The sequence below is a fragment of the Cheilinus undulatus genome, linkage group 5 (genome assembly GCF_018320785.1).
Source record: "Cheilinus undulatus linkage group 5, ASM1832078v1, whole genome shotgun sequence".
In the NCBI taxonomy this organism is placed as follows: Eukaryota; Metazoa; Chordata; class Actinopteri; order Labriformes; family Labridae; genus Cheilinus; species Cheilinus undulatus.
The window spans coordinates 27,183,565-27,198,187 of NC_054869.1; the positions used below are offsets into that span (position 1 = coordinate 27,183,565).

At 39.8% G+C, this 14,623-nt stretch overlaps 1 protein-coding gene across 2 annotated transcripts in view; it reads left to right on the forward strand.

Moving 5' to 3' along the window:
- Positions 1–1,312: 1,312 nt before the first annotated feature.
- Positions 1,313–14,623, forward strand: part of taok3a (TAO kinase 3a) — a 106,419-nt gene continuing 93,108 nt past the window's right edge. The window contains exon 1 of one of the 2 annotated variants that reach the window (XM_041787309.1): positions 1,313–1,467. The gene's annotated coding sequence lies outside the window, so the exon portion shown is untranslated. Of the gene's footprint in view, positions 1,468–1,864; positions 1,940–14,623 lie in introns of those variants that run through there. The other variant, XM_041787310.1, reaches the window with a different exon arrangement.

Here is a 14,623-nt window from a genome sequence, read left to right on the forward strand (position 1 = left end):
AAAGATAAAAAGAAATGGGAGGCACCTGAGCTAAATTTTCAAGTGTTTTTGCAAAGGGGCTGAATACTTATGTCAGGGTGAAATATGCTTATTATTATTTTTTAATACTTTTGCAAACATTTCTAAAATTCTGTTTTCATTTGGTCATTATGGTGATGATTGTGATTGTTTCTTTTTTTTTTTTAACTGTAGCATCAGACAAAGCCCATACTAAAAAAAAGTAAGACAATGTAAGATATAAAGAGAGCAAACTGTAGTTTATGGCACCTCTATGAGTGCTGTGACCCCCAGTAACTCATCTTCAAGGTGAAGTCAGAGGACAAGGTGGCCTAATGGCTAAGGTCTGACCTGCTAAACAAGAATGCAGGTTTAAAATGGACTGAGGTTTGACCAGTTTTATTCAGGGGTAGGGTATATAAATGTGATTACTGGACATATATGACTCAGAGGAACTTTTTCCATGAACAGGATGCAAGTGGTTAAATTTGTGAAGGTGCCCATAAGACTAAAATAAGGCCTTTCTCTGTTAATGTACGATTATGCTATACAGTAAATTCATTAAAATGTTAAACTCCCAGCTTGAATGCAAATGCTTCATTTTGTTTTCCACTAAATGACTCAGTAAGGTATTTTATCAATTAACTTATTTCCTTGCATGAATACAGCAATAGTTATAGAACTGCAAAATACAAATGTACTCAAGCACCTGAGGCAGTGCGTTTTAGTGGTCATAGCCTATGTAATGTTTAAAAACAACTATCCATTTAACTTTTAAAGTTAAAAAGGTAGAGAAAGACTAAAAAAGGGAAAATATGTAAAGAAAAACACAGTTGTGTCTTCATGATAGTTTCATGTGAACACTACCTCCTTGTAGCTACATCCTACTCGTGGCTTTTGATGTAACCTTTATTAATGCATAATTGTACTTTTTAGAATCAAAGCCAGCACTCAAATCCAACAGCAGATGGCAGCATTGTAATGTATACATCTAGGTGGCTCACTGACATGCTGTCGCTGAAGTTGCAACGGAATCGGGATGACTCAGTCCATACATGTTTAATGATTTGCCAAGGGAAAAAAGGTGAGGGATTGTTGGTCATTTACTTCATCAGCACTTGTTATTTAAAGAAGCATTGTGAAAGAAATATCTGGTTATTTAGCCAGGATTTGGCAACCTCAATTTAGCACGGGGCACTTACGAGATACCCAGTAGTGGTTATTTTTTGATGAAAATACCTTCTTCAAATGCACATCCTCCAGCGGACACTCAAAGGCACGAGGCAACTTTATTTCCGCCTGTCTGTCAAACTAGCTGTCAAACACGGGCGCGAGGGGTTGTGCTCCCGCTGCTCCGTCATTCAGGAAGTCTAGACCAACTGACAGCACTTCACAAAGTCACATCGACATCTTTAGAGTCGGACTAAATATTCCCGAAGTGCTTTTCAACCACGACGACTTTTACAAAAGGTGAGTAGCTTTTTGTCCCCCTTCTGTGGTCGTGTTGCTGTCACTGTTAGTGTCCTCATAACGGTTAACGGCTCGCTCCATAGCCTCGCGCACTCAAACTGAAATGACACTTCCTCTTGTCTCAACGGCTAAGCTACCGTAGCTAAAGTCAAAGCAGTAAAAGTGGATATAAAGAAGTAGGGGTGCTTCATAGGTTGCACCTGAAGTTGTAAATAACCACCATTGTCTGGTTTCGACGTTGTTCGGCTTCTTGTTTGAACGCCACTGCATTTAGAGGTGGTGAGTATTGAAACAAGCGTATCAGTCCGCTGGGGTTAAGTGCGTAGGTTTGCTTTAAAAAGGTCTTTAAGCGAAGTGCTTGTTTGTTGATTGATGTGTTTCTGCACCTGCTACAAATCTACGCTGATATTTGGATACGTACGCTGTGAACTGACGGAGGAGACGCTTTGCTGTTTGGTTTGTTCCTTAGGGGGTGAGTATGGAGAGCAAACGGATGACAGGTTGTAATAAGGTGTACAGCTGAGGGGGTTTAATGCCGACGAAGCGGCTGCACGCTATGTAAACTTGCCCTATGTGTTATTTTAGCATTGTCATGCAATGTGGGCCACACGTCTGCCTGTGTGTCTCATGAAAAATGACTGTGGTACCTTCCATTGCATCCTACATTGTTGTGAGTGAGACTTTACTATCAACGTACAGTCACAATGGCATCGATTGAGGCGCTGTAATGTCCACTACACATGACCCGAACCACATTTTTACGACGATTACTACGTCTCTCTGTGCTCTTCCTTACCAATCAAAAGACCCCTTTCACTTTAGTGTTAGGATTCAATATTTGCCTGCACTCTTTGAATGCACAGACAGTAGGGTTACCACGTATTGTTTTATTATCTTGTATTTTTCTTGTTTTGATGCTACGTGAGAGCATCGCATGCATGGGGAATCGTGCTTGATGAAATTACCACCGTTATTAAAGTAAATGTAGGCTAACGTGACGCGCTCGAAATGGCAGATGCACATTGCAAGCTGAGCACTAAAACCCAAGCTGACCCAACATGATGTCATCTCTTGTGAGTACAGCGCATGAGTGAGGGGAGGCAGACGTGTGTCTAACTGCTGGTGTTTATTTGTCAAAGATCAATTGTCAAATGCATTTAATTCCGTATTATGGCGTTGTTTCAACTGTGAATCATTCATATCGATTTTACGTTAGACAAGACAAGAAATTATGTTATTTAGAGTTACCAGCAGGGGGGACTGCTTGGGTCAGATCAGTTTTAAAATAATTTTACACATATTTATTTGCAGGTTTTGTCTTTACATTACTCTGGGGAGGCCTTCTGATGGCAGTAGAGAATAACACTTTTTTACTTGATGCTGTTAAGAAATTCTCACTTCTTTCCAAAGTTTTCAGTATTGCATCTCAGTTCCAGAGGGTTTAGAGCCCTGCTTACTGTCATGCTCCTGTTCAAAGGGCACTGAAGTGTTGTGCAAGACACTCCCTTGTTGACATATCTGCTATTGCAAACTTATGGCCATACATTCAAGGGCAGAAAGAGACACATTTTGTTGTTAGTAAAATAGTAAAGCTTTTATGATTGCAATTTGACTCAACAGTTTGCAAATAAATATTTTACTCATGATATGCAAGTATAACATTTTTGCTAAATTTTTCCTTTTTCCAGTCTTTGACCTACATGAGACCACAAACATCTTGATAGTTTTTAGTACTGAGTATTATCATGGTTGTTTTTTTCCCCCAGCCTATTATACCAGACTTTCAGATTGCAAGTAAAAAGGAAGGAAATGGGAGAGACTCGATTTTTAAGTTTAAGAATCTTGCTCATTCAATACACTAAGTTTGGATGATTCAAACAAAAATCACACATTTTTATGTTTCTGCTCTGCCTTTTTCTGGCTTTTGTATGACGCAGGTCCCTGTATGTAATGTCACAACAAACCTCCCTCAGACAGACAGAGGCAGTCATAAGCATACTGCTAACACTCATGTCTTTTTATAGAGCTGTGTGAGAGATTATTGAGACACTAGCCAGGGGTCTTCTCATGAATTTGCACAAATCCCATTGGTGTTGTGTGTGGCTGTGTGTGTGCTGATGGATGCACTGGGAAAGGACACATCAGCTGCTCTTGACAATTGGCTGAAATTGCTGTCAGACCTAGGGGGTGGGGTCTTCTTGTAGCAGGAAGCAGGACTGGTTTAAATGGTGCTCAAGATTAGGCTTACGTCAAGTTGTCAGAATTCATTTACTTAGAGGGTGCAAACATGTTAGGAAAAAAGGTATCCAATTTTTCCTACATTATAATGCTTTCGGCACATTATGTTGTTCTAGCAGCTTAAACAAACCCAAACTTTTAAAACACACATTCTCATTAATTTCAGCAGTCTATAATGTCGTGGTTGTGTTGGCCAGCAATAGCCAAACATGTAAGCAGTACAATGCAAGGGCATTTTCATTTTCTTATTCTACAACCCTGACTATTTCTATAGCTATTATTTAGATGGACACTATTTAAAGTCCAGCTTATGATTCATTGTCAGACTGTTCCAGTTTTTCCCACAGTCTCAGACTACCCTCACATCTGTGATGCTCTGCCATGTGTGCTGCAGACAGTGATGAGAGTATGGCATACTATGGAGTTGAGACACCATCTTTTAGGCAACTGGTCACTCTGTTTCTAAACCACTCAAGCTTTGCTCTACATAGAATGCCCAGCATTGGAGTTATTTCATGTTTACTCTTCCAAATACATGATGATGCAAAATGATAATTGCCATTCATCTCTACATTTCTGTAGGGCAAGTAAAGACTCTGAAGTGCAAAAAATGTAGTGTAAGTTGCCTGATTCAGCAGTGATTGTCTTTAAAAAAAACAATTTTCTGCAATTAGAAAAGGAAAAGAAGACGTTCGCACCATAGGGCTACCTAACCTTTCAAAGCAGATAGATACGCCCTTTTCCTTGTTTTTCACTGGCGAATCCATCTTGTTAAGCTCCAATCTCAACAATTTGATCCCGGTTTGAAAGTGATAGGACCAATCAACGACGAGGTAGGACGAGGCAGTACTTTCAGGCAGGCAGAGTTGTGACGTAAACAAGCAGCAGCAAGGGGCCGGTGCAGTTATGGCACAAGAGCTTAGCATGGATGCTGCTAAAGCACCAGTTTTATCAGAACTTGACAACAATTCTTTGTTAAAAGAAGAACCAAGAACAGCAGAGAGTTGTTTTCTTTTCAAAAACGACAAAAGTCGAGTACTTACATGTCTATAGTCGCCATGTTTCATATTATTCCTCGGTGGCTGCGCACATGCAGCTTGAAAGTGGCTAAGTCACATGTTTTGTTGTTCTTATTGGCCTGTACAGATGTGACAGAGTGTTCATTCAATCACACTCCGAGTTTTTTTTTCAAAGCCTCTGCCTTTTCTCAAATGTTTCCTATTGAAGCTTTCCCAGATGGATGTGTGAAACAAATCCATCTGGCGTGTCAGGTTACTTACAGCAACTACCAGACTGTCTTCTTCCCTGCTCCTCTCTCAGCTCTGCTAGACTCAGCCTGTCTTTGCACAAAAGACACTTGGTGTTAGTTAATTAAAATTAAAAATACTGTAGTGTATATATTGGCTTTGGTATCAAATAAAATAAGTTTGGAAACATCAGCATTTTCGAAATTGGCAAAAATCCGATGTTCTGCATCCCTTCCTAAAACTATATTGAAAAATGCGAAAAAAAAAATCTTCCAATAAATTATCATAAGAGATGCACAGATGCATTAGTTTAATATCACTATTGGCAACAGCCATTGGCTTAATGATGTGCAGGTTTCAGTTACCAGTGTTTATCTGCTGTGTCCAATGCTGGCTTAATGCTGGCTAGCATAGTTAGTTCCTGAATCAAAGGAGAGATTTGTAACTGGACAGAAGAAGTGACCAGTTCAACAAACTCTGATGTGTTTTTATGGCTACAGTAAATGTGAGAGAAAATGCATAGTGAGTCTTACACCAAAAGAAGTGATGAAAGACACATTCAGATGACTGAAGGTCAGAGCAGCCAAGCAGCATGCTGGTTTGCATACAGCTTAATACCATCAGATGAAGGTGGATATCCAGGTATTTTTGGCATAGTGCATTTGACATGTGAGATTTGGGACTTAGTAAATCTTTTTCTGGCACACTAAATAGTATCAAGTATGGGTATTCAAACACAGACCCACTCTTTTCAGATTACTTTGAAGGGCATGACTAGGGGTGTGTATCGCCAAGAATGTTACGATACGATACGTATCCCGATACAGGGGTGCCAATATCAATATACTGCGATACTATAAGCAGGGCGATATATTGCGGTATATATATTTATATATATGTTTTATAATATATAGCAACTATGCGATTTTAAGTTAATATGGAATTTAACATAATTAATCTATTAACAAAAATGTATTAAAATTATATGTATAGTATATGAATACAAAATATATGTAATATATAAGGGTCTTATATAATATATTGTCCTGAATGCAATCTGATTTTTCCCATTTGTTGTAGTGAATTAAAATGCTTTCAGGATTTTAATGTGAAAATTGGAAAAAATAAATCAATATAGAGTAAATGTATTCAAATCGTTTATATTTCACTGTAGGCTATATCAGCTTGTATGTCTTTACATAATGACAAGGTGCTTGTGGAGGGAGACTATAGGACATAAGCTGATCCTCATGTCAAGCTTTAAGTACTGATGGACTGTGTGGTGAGGAGGACATGATGAAGTGACGGGCCAGTGTTTTGATTGTATTACAGAAGCCGTCATTACTAACATTCACTACACGGCGCACATCCTTACAAATAAAACAAAGTATTGACTGTATTTATGTTTGCATGAGTAAAAACCAGCGGTAGCTTCTGCAGGCTTCTTTCATGCTAGCTGTTAGCCGCTAAGTTATCGCTATGTTGTCAGGGCCGTCGTGTTGTCTGAGTACTTCACTCTGGCGTGCAAATGACTTGACTCCTGTCTGTGTTTTGGAAGCCAAAATAAATCCACATATCTGCTACTGAATGAATGCAGCAGAAGCTGCACTGCTGAATAGGCACAAGCAACTGGCTCGCTTAGACCGGAAGTCTCACGTGATCTCGTCTAGGCAGAGGAGAAGAGTGAAGAGTCAACTGCCTGCTGCCAGCTGGCGGTGCCTGCTCTCAACAAGTGGCCTGGGGGTAGAATTACACCACAAACTATTGCACCAACAAAGTAAATTATTAATTGAAAAAAATATCGATACTGCATTATAAAATATTGATACAGTATTGCGCCACAAAATATCGTGACGTGTTAGTGCATCAATATTTTCTTACACCGCTAGGCATGACCAATAGGCACAATCTTTGCTCAGAAACAAGACTAGCTTTAAACTTATATTCCCTGCAAATAAAGAAGTGCAAAATGTTTAAGCAGCGTTCTCTTAACAATGCAATGCGGAGATTTTAACATTTATTTGTTCCCCATAAACATATAGTACTAAGGGAATATTTACTTAATATTTTTTAACATAGCACACACCCCTGGCTCATGCAGGCGACAAAGAGACACACAGCTGGAGTGCACACACAGCTCTAACACGCTGGTCCTCCGTGGTCAGAGAGGAGCTTTAAGAGGAGAAAGTTCTGCTGTTTATCCTCCAGTATCCTGAAGCTTTTGCCCTCAATAGATAGAAGCCTGAAGTCTACACTACTGACATGTTAGCGTGCGTTTCAGTGTAGGTATGTGCGTGAGAGTTGTGTTTGTGTCACTCTTATGCAGCACGAAAGCAGACGAGGGTGAGAGGAGAGCAGCCGACGCTTCTGCGTAAAAGACGCATGAACTGTTAAAGAGAAAGGGACGATAGGAGAAAGAGTGACAGGGGGACAGGAGATCATGATGGAAAAATTAAAAAACAAAGGTTGTGCAGGAGTCTCAAATCACGAGTCTGAATCAAGTACAAGAACAGTGGTCCAGTTTGGAGTAAAAGGCAGTGGTCCTACAGCAACATCCAAGCTAACAGCTAACGCTGGACAATGCGGGACAAGCCCACCCCCATGATTGTAAAGTCATGCTGAAAGTAGAGAGTAGAGCGGGAGTAGAGCGAGAACATTTTTTTCTGTCACAGAACGCTTTCAGTGTTGCTCTCTGCACTTGTTTGGATTTAGACACGTCTGGTTCAGACAAAAGCGCCACTGCGGCTCAGTCCCAGCTAATGACTAGCAAGCCTGCTGGTGGAATCGTTAGCTGGGACACAACAACTCATTAGCTATATACAACAACTAACCATTTCCCTGTAACTATCATATAATCATGCCAAAGCGGGGCAGCACAAAAGCGATAACATCGTTTCCTGTCATAAAAAGGTTTCCGTGTTGCTCTCAGTGCTAACTGTAATGAAGAAATGAGTTGGTCTGGCTAAGGCCGAGCTAACGTTTGGCTAGCAGCCGTTGTATACAAGCACAACAAGCAACCCTTTCCCGCTTTAACTATCACACACTCACGCTGAAGCGGTTTGGCAGAAGAGCAAAAACATCCTTTCTGTTACAAAAAAGCTTTTAGTGACACTGTCTTCACTTTTAATGAAGAAATTTCCAGTTTTGACTGAAGTGCTGCTGTGACCAATTCAGAGCTAATCGCTCCAAGCAGCCAGCGTACAGAAGCATTTACACAAGTTACCTTTCCCCCTCAACTATCACAGTCATGCCAAAGCAGAGGGGTATCGCACAAAACCAGGATAAGGGATTAACCCGGTAAATATTGGTTATCCTGGATTAACTTAGCCTCAAGTCGGTTGCACGAAAGCAGGTCAAGTTTATTCCGGACAAGTAAATATGGTGATTTATTCTCCGCAGCTAGCCTGCTCCAGACCAGGCTAACAACCAGGATAAGAGTAATCCTGTGGTGGCTCTGCTGTCAGTACTGTGAGAAATGAGTGTGGTTTACAGCATTTCCATTGTTTTTCTACACGTTACATCATTTAATCATCCTGCATCAAAATATTATGACTGTAGTCATTTCATTTGCCGGTTGATTTTCAGTTTTAGTGTTATTTATTTGCACAGATTATATAAAGACAAAAAGCACAAATAAAAAGACAAAATATTTGAGCAATAAAAGTAAGAGGCTAGATGGTTTATTTGGAATCCTTTCCTTATTAATACAACACCAACATTGAAAGGTTCAAAAAGATTAAAAAAAAATCTGACCTTACTCAAATAGGTACAGCACAATACAGATGTTAAAAAAAAAAAAAAAGGACCCCATTATTTTTTGTAATTTATTTGGCAATCACCGTTTCTCAGCTTTGAGTCTGGAGTGGACAGAGCAAAAGTCACAAGGATTAACACACTCAATCACAAATATGGTTACAGTGTGCACTGCAATACTCACCTCCCGTTCCAATTTCTGGATGTCTAGTTCCAGTTTTCTTTGCTTTGTCCTTTTGATTTCAATGTCCAGCTCAATAGGATTTCGTTTCCCTCTCTGGATTTGGAGTTCTGCCAGCTCTGCCTGTTTCTGCAGGTGCTGGGCATACATGATTCTGATGGTTTGTGAATTCTGTAGAAGAATTGTCAATTAGCACAACAGGATTGTGCATCACATAGATTTACTTCAGTATACAGTATACTCACAATGCTACTAGCTCGCTTTTGAGGCGGTGCAGTCTCTAGGTCCTGTCACACATTTTTATTAGCACCACATCACTGACTTTCTATTCATTTGGACTAAGAATATATCTCCACAAGTTTGACATGATACCTCAAGCCTTCTTGAGTCCAGTGACAGCGTTTCCTCATCTGCAGAGGTACACTCCACAGCTGTAAATGTTCCTTCCCCCTGCCTTAAACAGACATGAATCAAGAGAACTTGTATTCACATTTGAAAAGACATGCCAAGCCTTTAATTTCAATAAAATGTACAGTACTAACTGGATCATCTTCTGGTGGCTCCAAAAGCACAACTGTGTCCATTTTCCATCGGTGATTCTGTGATCGATCTCGCGGTCTTCCTAAGAATGCCGTGAACACGCAGTTGTCCCAACGATCTACACCTGGCTTGACTAAACCGCGTCTTTTCATCCTGGCTCGGCAAACGTGCAACCAGTTAATCCAAGAAAGCGCAGACAAGGCTTGGTCAAGCCGCGCCTGCCCATTTATCCTGGATGTCTTTATCCTACTTTTGTGCAATACCCCCCAGGTCAGGAGAAAAGTGAAAACATCTTTCCCAACATGGAAAGCTTATAGAGTTGTTTTTATTCTTTGTCATACAGAAATGTGGCCCAGTTCTGGTTAAACAGAGGCCCTGCTAAACCTATATCTGAGTATTTACAGCAGTGGAGGCAGCCATTAGAGGGCTTTCAGCACAAGTAAACCCCGCCCATAGTGCAACTCTGTATGTATGGCTCTAGTTAACACAGGGTCATGAATGAAATATTTCAGATTCTAGCAAGAATAAAGCTCCATCATTCACACAGTCTGATGTTGCTGAAAGGTGAACCTTTAGATTACAGGGATGTGGTCTATTTTTTTCAAAAGGTGTTCACTTTTAATTTTTACACATTTTTGTTTGTGAGTTCATCCACCATAAAAATTTGACCTTTTAAGACCATTCACTGACATGGAGAACACAGTTTAAGGGATAAAGCTGCTTCTATGACCTGTTGATTCCTGACTGTATGATGATGAACTTTGACCTATTTAGTCTCAGTCATTGTCTGTGGCAGTAGCGGGTTTCTATTTAATTGGTGTCAATTTATTATCAGTATAAGTCTTATCAAATAATTCAGGATGCTAAAACTTTTTGAAAAATGTGCTGAACTTTAGATAATTTATTGTTAAATGTATAACGTGTGCACGCGGAAGATGGAGAGAGAGAGAGGGGAAAAGCACCAAAACAGGAATTGGATCGTGAAGCCTGACTGTCTTCTGTAAAACCAAAACTATGAAATTCCCTGAAGTCAACCGACTCAAACTGAGCGCTGTCTCACACCAACAAGTCATGCAGGTGGCGTGTAAACTTGGCAATCTGTGTGGGTTCACTGGTGCAGGCATAGGGCCATATCTGCTATGAAGCCACGGCCAGTGGATGTGTAAAAACGCAGGACGTGTGCCTGCCAACATCAATGCATCACTTTCTTCCCTCGTGATTTTCACGCCTCACATCAAAGGCTACATGTTACGTTATAGTAACAGCGAAAACAAGTGCATTGTGCCACACAAATAGCCGTGCAGCTCACAACGCGATGACCAAGACTACAGCGTGGATGTATATGGATACATGAGTGATTTAAGTGAAGCCTCAAGGCAGATAATTTGCCTCGAAGAATTTTTTGAATAGAATCACCCAGATAATTTGAGCAATCGTTTCAGCCCTATATAGAAATCTTATTGTGGGCTTGTCTCAACAATGTCAGTATGCTTTACATTGGCTTGAGGAGGTTTGAACCCCCAGCAATGGGATAAATACATGCAAGGCTCTATAAAGGATTTGGATTATGTTGGTGTTAAATTCAAGACCCAAACAGAAAGTACACTTGGCCTCTTTGCTCCAACTCAACACCACTGCTCAATTTTTCAGGAGGGCTCTTCTACAATAGTTTCAGTACTTAAAGAAATATTTTTTTTATGACAGCTGCACTTTTTACCCAATATTTGTAATCAGAAAAGTGATTGGTAGATTTGCTCATTTGCTCAAAGTAAATCCACTAGAAGCTTTGAAATTGCCTTTGACAGAAGGCAGAGAAGCATGGTATAGAAGAAGGAAGGACATCCATAAGTTTGATGATAGATAAATTCCCATCTGAAGTCCATATGCCTCTTAGGGGAATACATGATTCTGTTCAACCAATAATGACTGACACCCCATAAAACAGATTCCAGTCTTTTCAATTGTTAGTCTGACCAATATGCATCTGCTTCTACCCCACTGCTCTACGTATTTGATATGACAATGAATTCATTTTTTTCAGTCTCCATTTTTTTAAGTGTCAGTTAAATTCTCATGTGTTTAAGTACAACCAAAAGCAAACAGGCAGGCCTTACAGAACTTTGGACAGTTTTAATTAGCATTAAAGAGGAAAAAACCCACTGATGACCTCCTCCATCTACTCTGACCTAGTAAGTGATGTCTTACCACAGTCGGTTACTTTTCCTTCCTTCTCCTCCCCTTGAGTGGGGTCATGTGGATGTCAGAGATAAGAAGTTTACCTGCTCTGCTGTCAAATAACTATGCCAAGACCAGTGTTATATGCATATAACTTGTGGCTTGCCTACAGACTGTAATGACTTGACTGTCTGTGTGCCAGGTCAGCTCTGCATATCTGTGTGACAGCCATTAGGATACTCTCCTAAAGTTAAAATCCTTGATGCCTGTGAAGAAAGTCTTTGCAGGTTTTTGTTTTGCATCTAGGGCAACCTGTTGACAGCAGCAGTGAAAAACTCCTCCCTGCTGACTAATCCATCTCAGCATCCCTCTCAACTCTGCTGAAGGGATGAACTTTCCTCCGCTTCCAAATGACGGAAGGCTGACTTGTGAAAAATATATTACAGAATTGTCAGTATAGCTGCTGCTACAGAGCAGTTTGGTGGTTTATGCCACGGTAGCAGAGCGCATCAAATATTAAAGCGCTGCTGTCAGGCTTAATGTTCTGCAGTGATCTGGTTTAGCATGTCTAATATAGGAATGCTGTCTCAGATGACAAGGAGAATTATGCCCTCCCTTCCCCCTCCTCTCCTCTACCAGCAGATGTGTTAACATATACCGCTTTGTTAAAGACTCTAAAACTGTGCACTTCTGCAAGATAATGGTCTAAAGAAGCCAGCAAAACACAGAACTAGGGCAGATATTTGGTTAAAGGATTAATGTAAAGTAGCAGTAGCACTTAATTGAATTACCCAATCATGAGGACTGCATACACATGCCCATGTTCACAGCAGGGATATCCCTAAGCTTTCCTCTGGTGGACAACGAGACAGTTTTTTTGGACCCAGGGTTGACCCAGCCGTGCATCCTTTGAACTTCATTAAATTCATTTGGTTTTAAGAAGAATAGCAAATGTATGGTTCAACATTAAGCTTAGCCTTTGTTCACAGAAAGTTACTCTGTGGTCTCTTAAATTGGGACACAAGTTTGCACATGGGCAGTCATCAGAAAAGGGCTTCAAGTTGGCATAGTTCGTTGTTTCTTTTTTTATAGATGAATAACAAAATAATCTTTTCCGTGACACTGGTTATCTTCTAAAGCAAACCTGGCCCTTTTCCAAGTAACCTGTTGAAACACTGTTAGAGGAATAATTTAGTCATTTTAAATGTCTTTCTTAAAGCTGGACATGAAAAGCAAATCTAATATTTGTCATGTTTTTTGTTTGTTTGTTTGTTGTTTACTCAGAGAGGATTTAGGTGCATCAGTCTACCAGATGCTGGTCTTAAAGTTGTTGGCATCTGTACCATGTTTTGTTTAAGGTACTTTGGTTGTCCACAAAGTCATAATTGGACATGTTCTTGTGTATTCATTGAAAATGTGGATTTGCATCACTGACCAAGATAAGAGTCACAGGAAAAATGTGAAATGGATCTGGTCATGGCCCAGCAGCTGGTGCAGACCTGAGTCATGGCCCTGGTCTTCTGAAAGCTGTCTTGAAGGGGAGGAGGTCACAGCATAGCAGATGTCTCATCAACAAATGCCTCCCTGGTGTGTGCCACTTCTGAGGTTAACTCATCACCTTGCACTACCAAAATTTTATTTGTCTGACCAACCCTTATTAGATCTTTGGCTAGCTGTAGTATCCCACTGTGACATGAAGATGTGACAAGACAAATACAAACATTAAAAATATGTTTAAGTATCGTAAATGCAGCTTTCTGTTTGAAGGAACCTGTAATGCAGCTTCCCACCACTAGTAGCTGTAGATGTTCTTCATGACTGCAACCTTTCTGCCACAATGCTGTTTGGGTGGTGGTCTAATACATTTGTTAAGCACTGTGTATATACACAGTGCTTAACAAATGTATTAGACCACCCTAACCCTAACCAAAGTAAGGTTTATGCCACAGCTGCCATAAAATAACAGCATTGGTAATTACCAAAATCATTTTTTATGTTTCTGCAATGGTTAAAACACCAATATGTAGAAGCTCTTTAACCCAAATGATATTTTTAATGCTAAAATATAATAATTATTGTTATCCATTAATTTTCAAATTTACTGATTTACAAAAAACTGAAAAATAGTAAAGCACATTATTATTTCTTGATTAATATGTCAAATTATAGTTATTTACTTGCATTCCTGAACAGAAAAATGAGTTTTAGTGGTTGAATGTTATGCTTGATTAATTTCTGCCCTCTCAGAGAAGCCCAGTGAACCAGCTCAAATTTAGGTGAATTCAGTTTGAAATCCCTCATTCCTGTTCAAAATGGTAAAAAGTGGAGAGCTGACTGAAAATGAAAGAGTCCGCATTAAAGCACTTCATGATGCTGGATGGTCTCTGAGACAAATATGACAGGTGGTCTAATAAATTTGTTAAGCACTATTTCTCCTTCCAAAGGTTCTTCAATGATTAAAAATATTAATAAATAAATATTTATTAATATTTTTAATCATTGAAGAATATTAATAAATAAATATATTTTTGGATTACTGTTACTAAAATTTCCCAGCCTACTTGAACGCATCATCATACAACCATGCGTTAGCTTGTTAAGTATGCAAATTAGCGTCTTTCCTGCCAATTTCAACATGGACTTAAGCACTGGATTACTTTTTTAACCAATGGGATAATACAAAGTTTGGGAGAACTTTTCACACCCCATCTTGGCAGATAAAGAGGTGAGAGCCGTGTGAAATCTGAGGATAACTTTACCTATGACGCAGCTGCAGACATGAAGGAGTCCCCTCTCCCCCTCCTCTGAGGCTGACAGTTAAAGGTAGAAGTAATTTGATTCAGAGAGCCAGAGCACCAGCGTTATAATAAAAATGATGTTAAATAAGAGGAAATTCATAGCTGGCTAGTGAGACTTTTTGTTGTTCCTCCTCATTACAGTGACGCTCTTGTTTGAGTGGTGCTTTTTAAAATGCTTTGATTGGTCCGCTGGATGACGTGCTGTCAGCGACACAGCTGCTGAA